At 46.8% G+C, this 19043-nt stretch overlaps 2 long non-coding RNA genes across 3 annotated transcripts in view; both read left to right on the top strand.

Moving 5' to 3' along the window:
* The first annotated feature begins 231 nt into the window (after window positions 1-231).
* LOC135981130 (uncharacterized) lies at window positions 232-6894 on the top strand. Its single transcript, XR_010598092.1, has 3 exons — window positions 232-398; window positions 4636-4708; window positions 5775-6894. It is a non-coding gene; the product is annotated as an uncharacterized LOC135981130 (long non-coding RNA).
* A 331-nt stretch (window positions 6895-7225) lies between these two features.
* Window positions 7226-19043, top strand: part of LOC112059564 (uncharacterized) — a 28578-nt gene continuing 16760 nt past the window's right edge. The window contains exons 1-3 of one of the 2 annotated variants that reach the window (XR_010598610.1): window positions 7226-7360; window positions 17445-17562; window positions 18851-18964. This is a non-coding gene — a long non-coding RNA (uncharacterized LOC112059564). Of the gene's footprint in view, window positions 7361-8640; window positions 8759-17444; window positions 17563-18850; window positions 18965-19043 lie in introns of those variants that run through there. The other variant, XR_010598611.1, reaches the window with a different exon arrangement.

The raw sequence follows: 19043 nt of genomic DNA, 5'->3' as shown, positions 1-19043 counted from the left end.
GGCCTGGGTCAGGCAGGGGGCCAGATGACATAGATCTCAAAGCCTGTGATCAGGAGAACCTTGAGCTGTCAGCAGAGACCCAGGGCAGCTCATTGTAAGGGCTGACACCACAATCATCATCAGCTGTGGATGCCTTAGTGGGAAGAGGAGCCAGGCTGTCATCTCCAGGTGGACAGGGAGGTGCACCACCTGCAGCTGATCAGTGGGTAAAGCCTGACCCGGAAGTTTACTTAAGGGCTGGCTCTAGGCCGGGCTTCTTCTTATAGGGAGGGCTATGACAGAGAATTCCCTTCAGAAACTGCTCCAGCTTGCAGCTAGTTTGGGGTTTTCCAGATCCTTCCCCCCCTCCGCTTGTGGATGGGAACAGTCTTCTCATTTCCAGCCTCAGCTGATCCCTGGTGAGTTTATCCCCCTTGGCTTTTGGGCCAGCATTGTCCTTTAGCTTCACTGGCTCTTTCCTTTCCCTGGTGTACCTACAGGGAGCAACCACATCCCTTCGTTTTAGGCCAAACAAGCCAAACTCTTCCAGTCTCCTCTCGGAAGAGTCATGGGCGGTTTCCCTGAGCATTGTAGTTGTCCTACTCTGTCTTAGTTAGGATTCCTATTTGGGACCCTAGGATTCCAGATGAGGCCTGGTCCACAGAATTGAAATGTTTCAATAGCTCCTGGAAATGCAAGGCCTGGTACATCAGCTGAGCATCGCCTGACAATGCCAGCAGAACTACCACTCTGTGGACTCTCAAGTCCCTAAAAGCAAGACCGGGAGGTGAGCAGAGACAGGGAGGGAGTGGGAGAGTGATATAGGCTTTGCTTGTTTTATCTGAATATCTGTGACTCTTGTGTGCATTGAGTGTAAAAGTTACTGTGGTTAAACTCCTCTTGCTTTGCCTGCTGTGCAGTTCCCAAGGGTTAAATTATAAATGGGGATCCCTGCATAAACAGCTCCCGCTCCCCACCCCAGATTTGGCTGCATCTCAGCACCAGGCAAGGGAGGTCCCTGTATAAACAGCCCTGTGCCCCATTCCAGAATATGTGGCCATGAACTGTTGTTATGCTGGATGGTGATAATGGCTCTTTGTCTATAGATCAGTCACAGACCTGAGTGTGTGAAGAGCTTTTCTTTCTAGCTAAGCTGAAAGAGCAATTAAATGTCCCTTTGTGTAGAGATAGCTGTGAGCAATGGGGAGCCACCACCCGAGACATCGGGCTGTATGGCACAGCCGATCAGAAGCTCAGGGGTGTCTCTGGGACCGGTTGTAGACGCAAAGGCTGAGGGACAGGCTGTGTTCTAGGCAGAAAGTTGGCAGACAGTAAAGAAAGCCAGGCCCCTGGAAGGAAGCAGAGAAACAGCTCCTTTGGGCAGGGGGCGGGCCGGAGAAGCAGGCTTGGGTTTCAGAGCAAGTAAAGCGCCTGGGTGGTTTGATTCCCTCAAGGAACAGGACTCTGTGTGTTCACCATGAGTAACTCGGATTGCGCCAGATGGAAATAGTTCAGCACAGACCCAAGTAACAGCAAACCACAGGGGCCAAAGAAGTTAGCATAATGTTGCTGTTCAGGTTTACCTCAAAATTCCCCTTTCGCCCTCTGGCGCTACCATAATGCTGCTGACAATGTGCTCTATAAAAAGGGGAAGCTGTTACTATAATGCCGCTGATAATGTGTACTTCATACTGGGACACTTCCCAGGTGGTGTGATAATGTCGGGGCGTGCAAAAGGGGGGACAAGCAGAGGCACTTCCCCTCCCCAATAATTGTCGGGGACACTGAACTCCTCCAGCCCTGAGGCTGCAATGGTGGGGAGAGCGAGCTCCTGCTGGAGCCGGGGTGGGGGGTGGAGAGGAAGAGAGAGAGGGAGGAGCAAGCCCCTGCCAGAGCAGCAGAGCGGGGGGAAAAGGGAGCACAGTGCCCCCCCAAAAAGGGGTCATAGTTAAATTTCTGCACATCCCTGGATAATGTGCACTTTGTTCAGGGACAGGTGCTCCCATACAGGGGGTGCCCCCCAGGCACTATAAAGAAGGGGAGCCCATAGGTGCTATTGTTGTGCTGCTGATAATGTGCACTTCCTAATGGCCCCCACCCTCAGGTGCTACTGTAATGTGCATGTCATAGGGTCTCCATCTTGGTTTGGGGCTTCTATGTGCTACCATAATACTGCTAATAATGCCCATGCCATAAGTGGGCCCTGATTTTGGTCGGTGCCACTGTAGCCGACACAACAATGATCCCAAGCGGCCCAGCTGCGCCGCCTCCTGGCTGTCGCTGTCTCCTCTCCTGCTGTGTAACCCCACTGACTCCACTTCAGACCAGATATCCCCCTACCCTGTCTCTCCCCATTGGGTCATTCTGGTTTCACGGGTCTAATTGGCGCACCATTGACCACAGTATAGCCTGGTCTCTCCATGAGCCATTCGGGGACCAGGCCGCTTTGTTGAATTCTCACAACACGTTTGTAACCCTGTCGGTATTTCCATATCTTTTGGGGGCATTTTTAATTCACAGAAATAATTCTGCATGAAGAGAGACGCTGAGACCAAGGCATATCTCCTTCCCTTCAAAGTGGTATCAAGTGCCAGAGGAGACTGCGGCCCTTATTTAAGGGCAAAGGGGTGGGGAGAAGCAAAGACCGGGTTTACTTCAGCAGTGAATGTACCAACCATTTAAGGCCAATGTCCCAGGGTGGCCGGCTTCTTTAAGAGGTGCCAGGGTCTGGTCTATTCACGATGAGCTTTTTAAAGAAGGAACCTGCCTATAATTAAAAGCCTATGTGGCTGGTGGGCAGTGTCGATAAATGATAGCGTCAATTGCTTGGATATGCTTTGGTTTGTTATGAAATATATAGAAGAGCTCAAATAACCAATATCAGTCAGGTTTATTGTGGAAAGTCAATAATGGCATAGTACAGGAAGAAAAGTTCAATAAGATACCATGACAGAACGCACCCCCGTATTCACATCTGACACACTATTGTAAAAATCTTTGTAGCCCACTGCTTCTTTTCATCCGGCCTGCGGTAAGTCTCCACGCCGTGGGCCGGACACCAGTCCCTGAGCCTTAGCACCCCCATTCAGGCCTGGAGCTGCGAGTGCCGGCTCGCCAATGTGCCCTTGCGGCATCCAGGTGAGGGGCGTTCAGGGAATCTCTTTGCGCTGCCCTCAGCAGCTCCCATTGGCTGGGTACGCCAGGAGCTGCCCGAGGTAAGCGTCTCCCGGCTGGAGCCTGCACCCCGATCTCCTGCCCCAGCCCGGGGCCCACTCCCCCACTCCAAACCCTTAGGGGCCCCACAAAAATCTAATAGCCCCGGGCCCACAGGAGAGTTAATCCGGCCCTGATCAAGTGGTCATTCTTTGGCAAGGAAGCAGGGCAGGAAAACACAGATCTGATCTTGGCAAATGACAGTATGAAACCTTTCCCCCCCCCAAACTCTGTGTCTCCTTGCTCTCAGCTGGAAAGCGCTTTTAACCAGAGGTCATGCCCAGTGATGAGCTCCCAAAATCCTAAGAACCGGTTCCCCATCGGGTCCCCGGCGGCACTTTGGCGGCGGAGGGGGTCTTCACTCGCTCTGGGTTTTCGGCGGCAGGTACTTCACCCGGAACAAGTGAAGACCCCCCCCGCCACCGCCGAAGACCCAGTAGGGAACCGCACGGTGAGTACAAGCTCCACGTGCCTGTCTCCCCCGCCCCATCCGATCCCAGCCCACGTCCTGCCCCCAACTGTTCCCCTCAGAACCCGCAACCCATCAACCCCGCCCCCCCCTTGTCCCCTGACCACCCCCTCTCGAGACCCCGCACCCTAACTGCCCTCCAGGACCCCACCCCCTATCCAAGTCGCCCCGCTTCCTGTCCCCCGACTGCCCCGACCTCATCCACCACCACCCCAACAGACCCCCGGAACTCCCACGCCTACCCAACCCCTCCCGTTCCCCATCCCCTGACCGCGCCCCCCCCCCCGAACCTCCGCCTCCTCCAACTGCTCCCTGCCCCTTATCCAACCCCTCCTCCCAGCCCCGGCCCGGCCCTCCTTACCATGCTGCTCAGGGCAGCGTGTATGGATGCCACGCAGCCCGCTGGAGCTCGCAGCCCCACCCCCATACCATGCCGCTCAAAGCGGCAGGAGCTGCAGAGCTGCCCAGAGCACTGGTGCTGGCAGCGCAGCGCACTTGGGTTCTGCGTGGGGGAGGGGCCAGGGGAGCCTCCCCAACTGGGAGCTCAGGTGAGCTGGGCAGGACGGTCCCGCGGGCCAGAGTTTGCTCACCTGCTCGCCCCTTTAGGAACGGGTTCTACACCGGCTTCTAAATTTACAACCGGTTCTTGTGAACCAGCTCTGGCTCACCACTGGTCACGCCCAGGAACACGGTTTCCAAAGGGTGACTGAGCTATAAAAGGGGCAAAAACATCCCAAGTTATCTCTTCTTGTCCATCTCTCTCTTTCACCTAAGCAGACAAAAGAAAACAGCCACTAGACCTCAGGAGCAGATCCTGCCCTGTAATTTGGTCAGCAATGCTACTGAAAATCTGCAGTAAGAATTTCAGCTTGAACCATGTCTAGTTTAAGTTGAGAACTAAGAAGCGTTTTATGATTGTCTTGTAACCATTTCTGATTATAACTTGTACTTTAAAAAAACCCCTCTCTTTGTAGTTAAAGACGCCACAAGCGTGATCATGCAGCCTTCCAGCAGTACATTTTGGTGTTCAGGGCAGCCGGCAGAGAGGTAAATCATTGTGGGCCACGGGTCAGGACTGGGGAAGTCCTGGCTGGTAGCTTCTACCATGTGCTGGGCTCAGCTGCTAGTCCCATCTGGGCCAGGGAGGATGGGACTTCCTCTTCCCCTGTACGGCATCTGGGGTTGTGTCAGACCCACCCCCAGATTTCTCCCCCAGCTGTAGGAAGTGTCGCGTGCACATCCCAGCACCCCTACTCCTGCACTTCCTGCACCCATCGCTCTTCAGCTGCAAGGGGAGGGATCACTATAGAGAGAGCTGCTCCCCCTGTGCCCAACCCCAGGCCCCCTCATACCCAGACTCTCCCACCTAGCCTAACCCCCTGCACTCAGAACCCCCTGATGCGCCCCACTAACGCAGCATCTGGACCCCTCCACTCATTTCTCCCCACACTCAGCCCCCCCCCTTCCGAGCTCTATCCCCCACAGCCAGACTCCCACTTCCGCTGAGCCCCAACCACGTTCACCTGGAAACCCCCCCGCCCCAGAATCTCCCATTACTGTTGCACCCCGAACCCTCCAACAAGCCCCTGTGTAGCCAGGTGTCACCCCCTCCCTGCAGCTGGATCCCCCACTGAGCCGCCTGCACCTGGATTGCCCTCCTCCCCCAGTCCCTCTAGACTTGGACCCTGCCTTGCTGAGCCTGCCTGCCCACAGCTGATGCACCAGGCAGGGCTCTGGGCTGTTTCTGGGCCAGGCTCTGTCCTTGCACTGTGTCAGGGTTGGGTGCAGCCTCACCGCTGAGTCCCGGGGGGAGCCGTACAGTGATCTCCCATCTGTACGAAGCCAGTGGCCTGTGCTCCCCAATGCCATGCTGGAGCCTCTATATTTATTTGACAAATGAATTTTGCAGATTTTTAAAATACTGGGTACAGAATTTTTATTCTTTTGGTGCAGAATGTCCTCAGGAGTAACTTGTTCTATACCTTCCATTCTCCTTGTTTTGGATACTAGTATTCTAGGTACTGACCCCGGAAGGTACCTTTGTAATTTGTACCGGGGCAAAATAGAAATGTATTTGGATTTTTGACAAGTGACCTATCTGTTTATGTCACAGGCCAAGCGGTACTATCGCAACATGTAGATTACCTCCTTTGCGTTGCCTGGACATTCAGTTCGGCCTGCCTTCCGGTTACAACACAGAGCAATCCCAGGGCCGCCGCAATCCACCTCCTGGGACTGGGGGTTACTTGTTTGATGGGTTACCGAAGGACTCAGTGGCTAGTCACAAATTCTCGTGTTGACTCTCGTGTCACGGACACCAGACCGCTGGCAAAGAAGATGTTAATTGCAACTGGCGGGGGTGGGGGTACAGAAACCATCTGAGTTTCTTATGAACAGCCTGGTTCTCCCAAATCATCTCCAGTGAGGTCTCACCTGAATGCCGGGGACACACTAGTCATTAATATTGTGGTCCAATGTTGTACAGATACTATGTAAGGAGTTGTGTGTGTATATATTGGAAAATGTGTTTAAACTCTGTAAGGCCTATGCATCTGTTTGGATGTAAATGTAGCATTGTAAAATAACAGAATGCATGCCTGTTTACATATGAAGAGATGTGAACTCTACAGAAAAAGAGCAGGCAGGCGAAAACAAGCCCTGGGGGATTATCCTGCCTTGGAGTAAAGACAATGAACGTTGGGGGGGTATATACAGAAGGCCCCCCCTTCATCCTGCACCTAGCAGGCAAACGGACGGCGTGGGTCGCAGGCAGCCTCGGTTGAAAACCGTGCAGCAGACTTTGGATGAGAGAAACGTCATCAGCCAGGAGGTTAACATGATCGTTTGTGTCTAGAAAGCAAGCTATGATTTTGGCTGTTTAGGTAATGACTTGTTTCCAACGTTCCTATTAAACTCTGTTCCTTTGTTAGTAATGTTATCCTCATTTTCTGTAATCTCAGCCCCTGTGGTTTAGCCAAGTGTCGGTCCTGAGTTGAATCGAATCTTACAAGCCAGTAATACGTATTGTTTATTTGGGGAAGCGTTCAGTGGCACTGGAGTGGGTGTGTGTACCTAGCTCTTCCCGGGTGTGTAGCAGACTTCCTCAGGGGTGGTGGTAATGAGGTGCCTCCTGCCCCAGGGGAATGTGAGGGTGCAGGCGCTGGTCCTGGGAGGCGCCCTGCTCTTGGTGTGTAATAAACACCCTCCCACTTGTTTACTGAGCAACCTGCACCTGGCGCTGTCCCCATCTCCACCTTCGGGTGTCACAGCAAGGTGAAGGGCGATGGCTGGGTTCTCCTTCCCACTGCTCTTTGTACAAGTTCAGTGGTTAGGGGGTAATAAAAGAAGGGGACAGAGGCCTGGTTCCTGCTCCTTTCCAACGCGGGGGGGGGGGGGCAGCCTTCATAAGCGCCTGGGCTGGGAGCGAGGGCTCGCGCTGTAGCTCCAGGGGTCGAGGCCACGTGACGCGGCGCTCAGCCATCTGCCCGGCGCATGCGCATTTGGGAACCGCGTCCCATTGGGCGACTCCCCGGCCAATGGGGAGGCGCCGGCGGGGTACAAATCCGGAAGCGGCTTCCGCGCGGGAGAGCGGCGGCTGCTCCAGCATCCAGAGCAAGGTAGGAGCCGGAGCGGCGTCAGTGGCGCGTGTCCCACCGGGCCTCCGAGAGCTCGGAGCGCGGCGCCACAGATGAAGGGAAGGTAACCAATTCCTTCTCCCCCCCCCCAAGCTGCCGGTGCCCTCCCCTGCATAATGCAGGGCGGGCAGGGAGACGCTAGAGCCTGGGGTGGTTTGCCGCCTCGCCACGGGGATTAGTTACAGACCCCTTATGTCGTTTTGTTTTTTTGGGGGAGCTTTTCAAACCCCTCCCCCAAAGGGACTGCTTTCATTCATTAATGGACCTACCCTCCATGAATAGATGTAGTTCTCTTTTACAAACAGTCCGTTCCAGATGGTGGTTGGGGTATCCTCTCATGGTACATGCAGGTGCCAGACAGCCTGGAGGCGGAGTTTAAGCTGCTAGAAAGGGGGGAGGGGATTTGCTTTTATTCTTTTCTATTCATGTGGATTCATTTGATTGTCTTCACCAGGTTTCCAGGAAGCATCTAAGAATACATCAGGGTCCTCTGCAATCTACTCTACTCTAGCAGGAGTAGGATTAGCATTCATCCTCTGTTTTGTCTGAGTCTTGCAGTGGCAGAAAAAACTGCTACAGGGAGTTCTGCCACAGTTGCTTAAGCGAGATAAAAAGTGGGAGGCAAATCCAAGTTTGAAGAATAGCTAGCCAACAATTCCAAAGGTGATAAGAAGCAGGAAGCCTGTCTTAAGGCATTCCTGCTGTCTCTTGGCAAGCAAAGAATCCTAGCTCCAGTTATAAATGGGCAGCCCCCTGTGGTGTAACCTCTTATGCCTGCAGTGAGGGTCCTACAGCCTGTTTATTGATTTGTTTTGTCCCTATGTAGGCTGTCCTTGTCCTGTTCAGGCAACTTGACCTCACCTATAATAGCTGGTGATAGTCTCAGATCAATTTTTTTTTTTTTATTTTATTAAATGCAGATGATACCAGACTGTCAAAAAGATCTCTAGCCAGGGCTTCTAACAACATTGGATGTGCTGCTGCTCCTCCTGTGGGACTGGTTTCAGCAAGAGAATGTATGAAATTATGGCAATGAGACTTTAGCCTGGAAGACCATGGAACCACAAACAAGTTGCAGCAGGGACCCCCCCCCCCCCCCCCCCCCCCCCAAGGCAAGCGGAAAACTGCCTAGCAAGCACATTCAGTATGTGATGTCATGAGCCCTTAATGTGCACACTTAAGTTTTGCAAAGTAGCTGTCAGAATGCATTTATGCATGTGCTTTAATTACTCAACAGCTGGCCTTTCACCATGGGCTCTTTGGAAAATCCCAGCAGTAAACTTTCTCTTTTATAGATAGTCAACGGGAGAGCAAACAGAACCCCATTAAACGTTTATAATATAGACTTATAGAGAGAGACCCCCCCCCCCCCCCTTCTAAGAACGTTAAAATGTATTACCCCGCATGCGCACACCACTTCTGAAAGGTTGCCTATCCCTGCCATGGTGGATTGTTGGAGCAGGTTAGTTTTTAAAATAGATTGGCTTGCTTTAGTTATTATCCACTAATACTGAATTTTCTACATTTTCTGTATCCAAAGCTTTAAATCCAATTTCAGATACTCATGTAGCACAATACTGAGACTGATATTTAAATGTAGAACTTTGATTTAATTACCACAAACAATATGGGTCAGCTTTTAAAAAAAAAAATCAGAGAGGAAAACTTTCTTTCTACAGTTACCAAGGCATTTTCCTCATAAATGATAAGTGATCAAAGTCATGTGACAGGTTTCAGAGTGGTAGCCGTGTTAGCTTGTCCAAATAAATTTGTTAGTCTCTAAGGTGCCACAAGGACTCCTCAAAGTCATCTGAGTTGCTTTTCATTTTTATAATGCTCAGGGAATTTCCATGGGCTGCCCATTTGAAAAATCCAGTATTAAAGTGAGGGTGATATCCCCCAACTGCTTTCACTTTTCAGGATGTTTTAATTTGATACCTTTTGCTAGCACATAGCAATTTCTCCTACTCCCATGCTGAGCAATTGTTAACTGAGGACTGTGCATTGTATGAAGATGTACTATGGTTGTTCTTTCAAAAGTTTACAGCTTTGAAACTTTACTATGCAGATGTAAAATGCTGCTTTCCCTTTATTATTTTAGTAGTTATGTTTAACACTGTACTGTACTTGTCTCTGCTGCTGTCTGATTGTGTTCTTCCTGTTCCAAAGGTGGTGTGTGGTTAACTGGTCAATTTGTAACTCTGAGGTTCTACTGTACTTTCTTATGGTTGTTTTAAAATGTGCTTCCTATTAATTTCACTGGGTGACCCCTAGTTCTCTCCACACCATTCATGATTTTATAGAAATTGTCAAAGTTAGACTCAGGACTCATAGTTTGTCAGACCACTCTGTTTTATTAGCACAGCGCTCTGCTAATACATTCAGATAATGTGAGCCTCCATGCAAGATTCAAACAGTCTTATTTATACAGATAAAAGGGTGCGAACTAAACAAAGGGACAGAGAGAGCAAAATTGTAAAATATGCATGGAGCATAATATGCATATTGTTAACTCTTATCCATCTAAGACCAATTGCCCTTAAGTGGCAAGTTAAGCAGTTAATGTCTGCTTTCCTGCCCCCCTGGCTTGCAGCTTTTCTCATTTCTACTTAAAGGTACATACAGCATTCTTTAATTCATTCCACTTTCACAATCCCTCCTTTTGGTCAAGCTTACGCAAAGACCAACAATTACTGGGTTCCACATATTAATAGTTCTTTATCTCTTCGTTCATCAGTGATATTTAACATCATCATATTAGCACTCTGTTTTGGGGTAGTCACCTGGGTGGCATACCTTACACAATTCTGGATACAACAGGAGATTAACTGAAAACATACAAAAATCATTAGGATTCCAAACAGGATAGTCAGGGCTCCCTGAAACAACCAGTTTCCTGTGCCAGAGAAATTGAATAGGTTACTTAGCCACTTCCATAAAGAACTTGGCTCTTCATGGGGAAGATGTGCAATTTGTTCTAAGTGACTAGCACGATCTATTACCTCATTGGTGTCGTCAGGTATGAACACACAACATTCTTTCCAATGAGAGCACAGGTCCCTCCTTTGGCCGCCAGCACTATGTCCAATGCCTGACGGTTTTGGAGGGCCATCTGTCGGATCACCCCTGTTTCTTTGGCCAGGGTCTTTAAACTCTCTCCGGTTTCTTTTGCCATTATTTCAACTACTGCTTGTAATCTTAGGAGCCTTTTTGCATGGTGTATTACTCCCCCAAGTGGGATAAGGGAACCGCCAATGGCCTCTTCCCAGGTCAAGGGGCTTATGTTATTTACATACCATTGGGCATCTGATAAGTCCCTTCTTCTTCGCCTGAAATTACGGAGGCGTTCTCGTGGGAAGGACCCTAGCACTCGGAATTGTGGGAAGAGTCAGGCGGGATAACAGATACCTGACCAGTTAGCTGGTAACACAGTATAAGCTTTGGTTCCACAAACCCAATGATGGCCTATTAAGGCTGGGAAGGGTCGGTTGCACCCATTTGTCACATAGGTGCCTACAAAGGAGGAGTAATATCCTCCGAAGGGCACAGGGTAATTCTCCTTACGAGGAGTGGTGTTATTTGCATGGCATTGAAAGACTGTATTGTTTTCACTAAGGTTACTGTAGGGGGAACATGAGCTTGATTTTTCTGTTTGATCCCAGGTTGAGAAAAAAATTCATATCCCCATACCCGGCCCACAACTCATTAGTTTTGTTTGAATAATCCCATACACCATTGACCACAATATGCTGAAGGCAATGACTTTTTCCCAGATCCAGCCCTGTCCCATTACACACCCAACACCAATGACCTTTTCCCTCCACCACACTTATCCATTTAGATACATTTATTCCCACTGCTTCCCAAGTGTCATTATTGTTCCATGTTCTGTTAAACGGACGAGGTCCTCCAGTGAGGTCTGGGGAATTGAGTGGGATTGCCAGGACAGGAACACCAGCTTGAGAGTGGGCTGGGATGTGGCTGCAGACCCAGCAATTAGAAATATTAAGAGTCTGAGCTATCCACACTTGCTGCTGGATAAAAGAATTGTCATTGTGGACTCCCCAGACCTTAAGACACCAGCAGCTGAGGAACAGGCGCCACCAGAGGCACATGTTGCAGGCAAGGCCCTTCCGGTTCTGACAACCTCAACTGAGGGAACCGCAGTCACGGTTTTACATCCACCAGGCAGCAGGCGCTAGGCTCACTACTGCTTCTTTTTGGGCCTTGCTTTAGGTCCTCGTCTGTTTCTGGCAACCCTTACGAGAGCGTAGATGGTAAGGTATTGCAGGCTGTTCCTCTACATCTTTTTCTGGAGTCAAAATTGACTCTGCGTGGTCCTGAGGTGATTGGTTTGCTGGGGGGTGCCTTCTTACACTGCGAAGCATGTATGCACGCTGTGATGCCAGACAGTTTAACAGCCATCTGGATAGTAAGCAGTACCTGATGATTTTTTTGATGTCCTTTAAGTCTCTTTACTCCTTCTTCCTTGACTCTGGCTATAACAATGGCCTTCACACCTTATCTTTTCCTGATGCATACATTCCTTATTCACACAGATTGAGAATACAAACAGTAGTATTTTATATGGAGCAAAAAAGGCATTGCAAATTAAACCTTGTTAAGTTTTACAATCAATAACCAAGACAATTTACATTGAGACCCAGGCCTTCAATGTTCCTCTAATCTACTTAACATAGACACAATATGTATATTTAATTAGAGGCCTACTTTGTAATACATATAGGAAACCATAGTAGACATAACTTATTCTAAAACAAAAGGGTGACCATAATCAGTCATAAGGATTGTTCTGGTCTGTCATTCCTTTCTGCTATTCAAAAAGGGTGGCTGACAGGGATGAAATCAAATCATACATTAATTCCTATGGGACATTATAAGATCCTGCTCCTACATATCCCCCTTTTGACACCAAGATTATTAATCGCCAGTGTCACTTCTTATTTAGTCCACGTAATAGAAAATACTGGGAGGTGATTTGGGCCTGTGGCTCTAGCTTTGCATACATTTGTTTTATCCAACAGCACATTTTAAACGTTACAATTAAACACATACAATTTAAAATCAAAACCAATTAGGGTTAGTAACATTAGTACGCCAGTAGTTGTGGGAGACCATTCAGAAAATACATTATACCGATGGTAAGCTGTTATGTCTTTCTGCAGTGGCAATTCTTAACATGCTGCCATTTGCATGTATAATATGAATGGTTTGGTTTCCCACATTGCCCTTTTGTTTGTTTTTAGGAACTATATTACCTTTTTATCTTTTGTAAACACAGTACTTACATTACATTTACATTTGTCTATTGGAAGGTTGCTAACACTTCCATTCTTTTAAAACACTTTTCCCCCCCAAGAATTAACACATACACATAGCCCCACTATACAGTACTTTGGTCTCATTATTCATTTTATCCCACATACAGGATCCTAGTGAGATGTCTTTACTACAGGGCTTTGGAGCAACAGGCATGGATAAGCATACCCACTTTTATTTGTTTCTTATTAGGTTGTCCTGTAGCTGATATTAGCTTTTCCAGAAAGACAAAAATAATATTTTTTCTACCCCTTTTGGGGTGGCATTCATTATTGCTTAAAATATTCCTTTCTTTTACAAATACCCTTGCTGATTGCAGGCAAAACAAGAGGAATTACCTCCATATTTTCCTGTGTTTTTGTTCTATAGGCAGGCCAGGTTTTAATGGCTTCTATCTTTTAAGAGTTATGGGGAAATTATCCCACTGTTCAGTCATTAAATCCATGAGGTGGTGTACCTCAGTTTTCCCTTTACAGCAGACCAAGGTTACAATGTCTTTCCTGCTGTATTAAGCTTTAAGTTTGTTCACAGGTAACAGCTGAAAAGCATCATTACCATAAAGGATTTTTTTCTTCAAAAATCATACACACTATACATTGTTACAGGGGTACGTAGTAACATTAAATTTATTTTAATTAAAGGTATCTTGTTATACCGTGCCTTTTATTTAGACCATTTGTTTGCTGACCAGGTATGTTCTTTATCTGCAACTTCTTTGTGCTGGCAGTTCTCTCACTTCCTTTATCAGTTAGATAATTTGCATCCACACAGGCTTGGCTTTTGGATTCAAAACCATTAGCAGAGCTCAGAGACTCTGTCTTAAAAGGAACACAATTAACTTTTACCAGAGTTTTGATTACTTTTAACTCTTGCTTCCAAAACACACATAGAGCTGAAAAAGAACACAGTCTATTGTGGCTCCTTTGGAGCCCGAATAGGATTTTAATTAAGTAGCATGTTTCGTTTGCATTTCTTTTACCCCCTCTATAATATACACTGCACATGTCTGCACATTCCTTCTATACTTTAACTTTTAAAACTTTAGCCATATTAATTTTTACATAAGTGTAACTGTTTCTTTTGTTCTTACAGAGTTTTATTTACCCTTATCAAAGTGACAGTCTGATTACACAAAGCCATTTTAAGGCTCAGTGTTTCTAACATTTCTTCTTTTTGTTTTGTGCACCTCACCCCTGCTGTTGCTTCAGAGGGCCACTGATTTTATTCTTTTCCTACACTTTCATTTGCTATTTTGTTACAAAAACAAACAGAATCCAGAATCTCTCCCTATTTTTCTGATTTTGACTGTCCTGCTGCAGTCATGACTTGGTCTTTATTTGAAAACATTTAAATTTTGTAAAGAATCAAGTTACCCCTTAAGGGTTAAATACCAGATCTCAAAGTCAACCAACACTGATTACCTGTGTCTGGCAAAAAGGTCTGTCAGTTTTGCAGCTTTGAATTAAAGAGTCAAATGGATTTTTAGTGGCATTATAAACAAAACCAAACCAATTTATCTTAAACTTACAAAACAGGAGTTTTACAAACCTCACATATTCCCACAGACAGACAGATACATACACATTTTCTCTCCCTTAACATCCCTCTTACACTGCTTTGTTTTTACATAGCTGTACATAGATTACATTACCTTTATACATTTGGGGCAGTTAAGTTCCAATAGAACCCCCCCTATGTTCTTTTAGCAAATTTGACTCAATTGTCCATAGTCAAATTATTTTAATTAGATAGTCTCTTTACCTGGATTATTTACAGACATTCCTCTGGAAAAGGGCCCATTTTTCCTTTAGAATGGCTGCAAAGAAACCAAGAATTCTTTTAACAAGATCCTTTTTAACATTTTCACAAAGTTTAACTGTTTAATTCTCTCTAGTCTCTGTAGAGTTAACTTTTCACTCTCTTTCCTTAAATCACTTGTTTATTTCCCAAAATGACACCTTTATCAACTCAGATTTCACCATTTTAAGTATTGTTCCAGGGGTTCATACTTGCACTTACTCCTGACACTATGCCCTTAGGGCTTCCAACCTGTTTTTTTTTTTTTTTAGTTTCTTTATCTGTTGCTTGCCTGCTTGTCTGGGCCCAATCCTGCTTTTTCCAATGAACCATTTTTGTGAGTGATATTGTGGTCATTTCACAATTTTGAAAGAAATGCTTAAGGAAAGGGCCCAGGAAGGGTGGGGGCTAGTTGAGGAGCCCACCCTCCTTGCTGAATTGGTAATGGAACACTAAAGAATCAGTTTCTGAGACAGACAACGAAGGGGAACAGAACAAGGGGCATTTTATCCTTTTTACAATGAGAGGGGAGTATGAAGGGAGTTGGGATCGATCCGGGGTTGTTGGTTTTTTTTTTGTTTGTTTGTTTGTTTGTCAGAGAACAGGGTGAAGGGGAGCGCTCAGTCTGGTGGTGGGAGAGGAGGCTTTTAATAAAGCTTTTAATTTATTATTTGAATATTTGAGAGAGGTGAGTTTTGATTTTGTCCACCTACGATTTGCCTCTTCCCACCACTGCATGAAACAATTAACCTCTCCTTTAGCCAATTTAGTTTTAGGCTGACCGAGTTCGTTTTTTTTAAGATGTCCACTCGGTCCTTGTTCCAAGGTTTTAACAGTGGCCACTGAGTTTTGGGATCTCCCTGAGTTAGCCTAGACCATTTTTCCAGAAATTTACAGGAGTCCGGACCCTTCCTAAAACTGAGCCGGCGTTCCTTTAGGGAACTGTCCCGACTTAGACGTCTGGTTACCAATACAGGAGGACTTTACACACACCAATCACACAAGAAGGAAATTCGGGTTCGTCAGAGCGATGCCCGGTGCAACACACAAAAGGAGCCCACAGGCTACTGACTCAATCGCCCTTGCTTTCACACCAAGGGTTTTACCCAAGGTGCGGTGCGGCTGCGATTGTGCAGATTTCACTCACTCAGACCGTGGGGACAGGAACCCCTTGGTCGGCCGATCCCCGGACGGAGATGGCACCCAGACTCAAACACTCCACAGGAGGACGGATAGACACAGAGACAGAACAGTCCTCAGTCCGGACAAAACACAGAAATAATTACCTGACCAGATTCCTGATGTCAGATCCCGGGATCCCTACCAGAACAGAGTGGGAACCAACAGGTTCGATGGCGTGGACCTCACTGTGGTCGTGCACCCTTCCGTTCAGGAGGAGGACCGCTCGGGCCAAATGCCCAGGTGCCGGCTACCACGGTCGTCCTACAAAAACGGTCAGGAATCACACAGCCCCAGTGAAGACGGTTGCCATCTCGGTGGAACCTCCAAATTGTCAAAGTTAGACTCAGGACTCATAGTTTGTCAGACCACTCTGTTTTATTAGCACAGCGCTCTGCTAATACATTCAGATAATGTGAGCCTCCATGCAAGATTCAAACAGTCTTATTTATACAGATAAAAGGGTGCGAACTAAACAAAGGGACAGAGAGAGCAAAATTGTAAAATATGCATGGAGCATAATATGCATATCCTGCTTCCTTGTTAACTCTTATCCATCTAAGACTAATGCTTCACCAATTGCCCTTAAGTGGCAAGTTAAGCAGTTAATGTCTGCTTTCCTGCCCCCCTGGCTTGCAGCTTTTCTCATTTCTACTTAAAGGTACATACAGCATTCTTTAATTCATTCTATTTCTTTAATATAATTCATTTCACTTTCACAATCTCTATCATATCCCTCCTTAGTCATCTTTTTTCTAATATGAACAGTCCCAGTCTTCTTAATCTCTCCTCACATGGAAGCTGTTCCAGCCCTGTCATAACTATAAAGGGAAGGGTAATAGCTGTCCTGTGTACAGTACTATAAAACCCCTCCTGGCCAGAGACTCCAAAATCCTTTTCCCTGTAAAGGGTTAAGGGACAAGAGTAAGTAAATAGCCAGGCAAGGCGTGTTAGTTTTCCTTTGTTTTTCTCAACTTGTAAATGTACCTTTTACTAGAGACTAGAGGGGAGTCCTCTGAGCTCTTTAAGTTTGATTATACAGAGATGATTTTTACCTTTTTCTTTAATTAAAAACCTTCTTTTTAAAAACCTAATTGATTTTTCCTTGTTTTAAGATCCAAGGGGTTTGGATCTTAATTTACCAGGAGTTGGTGGGAGGAAGGAGGGGGGATGGTTAATTTCTCCCTGTTGTAGATCCCAGGGGTTTGGATTTGTTTTCACCAGGGATTTGGTGAAGGTTTTTCAAGGCTTCCCAGGGAGGGAATCTATTGAAATGGTGGCAGCCGAACCAGAGCTAAGCTGGTAGTTAAGCTTAGAAGTTTTTCATGCAGGCCCCTACATTTGTACCCTAAAGTTCAAAGTGGGGATCCAGCCTTGACAAATATAGTGACATTATGATATTTTCTGTTTTATTATTTATCCCTTTCCTAACTTCTGTTTTGACTGCTTTTGCACATTGAGTGGATGTTTTCAGAGAACTATCCACAATGACTCCAAGATCTCTTTCTTGAGTGGTAATAGCTAATTTAGACCCCATCATTTTGTATATATAGTTGGGATTATGTTTTCCAATATCCATTAAATTGCACTTAACATAGAATTTCATCTGCCATTTTTTTCACCCAATTTAATGAGAACCCTTTGTAACTCTTGGCAGTCAGTTTTGGACTTTACTATCTATCATGTGTAATTTTTTTTATTGTCTGCAAATTTTGCCACCTCCCTGTTCAACATATTCATAGAGATCCTTGGGGGGGGGGGGGGGAACCACACTATTTACCTCTCTCCATTGTGAAAACTGACCATTTATTCCTACCTTATGTCACACACAGAGGTGGAGGTGGTGCAACCTAGTGGTTAGAACAGGAGTCTGGCCTACTGGTTGCAGAAGAATCAACAGGCAGAGCTGGAGAAAAGCCAATGTGGTTGGAGCCAGGAGTTCTGAGGAAGGTAGGGACTAGAACTGGAGCGGGACAGGAAAAGGTTGGAGCAAGGGCTGGTACAGGAAGCAGGTCTGGCACAGCTACAGAGGTAGAATGCATTGAGCAACCGGTTGCTCCAAAGCTTAAATAGTGATCTGTTGGCCCTTCTGTCCAATCAGGAAGCACAGTTGCTTAGTGAGGGTTTACTGGGTCCAGCTGAGCTCATTGGGTTGCTAGGCAGCTGCACCCAGAGCCAGCTGAGTTCCTGAAACTTTGAGTAGGTCTACACTGCAATGAAACAGGCTACAGGGCTGTTTCATTGCTGTGCAGGGGTTGAGGCGTGGACTGGGCTCTGGGACTTTCCCCCCACTTTCAGTGCCTGAACCAGAACCGCTACACCAATGGTTCTCAAAAAACACTTTTTAAAATATATTTAACACCATTATAAATGCTGGAGGCAAAGCGGGGTTTGGGATGGAGGCTGACAGCTCGCGACCCCTCCCCCCATGTAATAACCTCCCAGCCCACTGAGGGATCCCGACCCCCAGTTTGAGAACCCCTGCTCTACACTGCGATTAAACAGCCCCATAGCTTGACCCATCCGCAAGCCTGAGTCAGCTGACACCGGCCGGTCTCAGGTGTTTAACTGCCAGGTAGACATATCCTTTGTTTCCTGTCTTTCAACCTGTTACTGATGCAAGAGAGCCTTCCCTCTTATCCCATGACTGCTTACTTTGCTCAAGAGCCTTTGGCGACAGACCTTGTCAAAGGCTTGTTTCAGAGGGGTAGCTGTGTTAGCAAAAACAACAAGGAGTCCTTGTGGCACCTTAGAGACTAACGAATTTATTTGGGCATAAGCTTTCGTGGGCTAAAACCCACTTCATCAGTTTTCCACTCCATGTATCTGATGAAGTGGGTTTTAGCCCACGAAAGCTTATGCCCAAATAAATTCGTTAGTCTCTAAGGTGCCACAAGGACTTCTAATAGATTGGCGAGGCATGATTTACCTTTAGAAAAGCTGTGTTGACTCTTCTAAAACATATCATAGTTATCACGTTTGTTCTTCACTACAGCTTCAAACAATCTGCCTGGTACTGAAGATAGGCTCACCAGCCTGGAATTGGCAGGATTGCCTCTGGAGTCTTTTAAAAAATAGTCATTACATTACATTAGCGACATATGCTTCCTTCTGCTCAGCTTAATGTGCTCCTTCCACCGAGACCTTCATCCTCTTTAACTGCAGAGAGGCTGTCAGACTGAGGGTGGGACCACTCTAGTCTGTCCCTGTCTCATCCATGTACTTCTGTTTCCTTTAGCTCCTCCAGTTCAGCCATTGTGGTCTCAAGAGCTCCACCTTACCCCCCTGCAGATCATTCTACTAAAGGCAATAGGATTGCTTATGGAATAAGCTGGTATTCAGCATGAGTAAGGTATGAGACAAGTGGAGCTGCTCTGTAATAATTTGTGAATACTGCAGGGTGACCAGATTATTGTGATGTTTACTGTACA

This window comes from Chrysemys picta, chromosome 2 (genome assembly GCF_011386835.1).
Source record: "Chrysemys picta bellii isolate R12L10 chromosome 2, ASM1138683v2, whole genome shotgun sequence".
Classification (NCBI taxonomy): domain Eukaryota; kingdom Metazoa; phylum Chordata; order Testudines; family Emydidae; genus Chrysemys; species Chrysemys picta.
The sequence above is the reverse complement of the archived record's forward strand: the minus strand, read 5'-3'. Positions and strand labels throughout refer to the sequence as shown.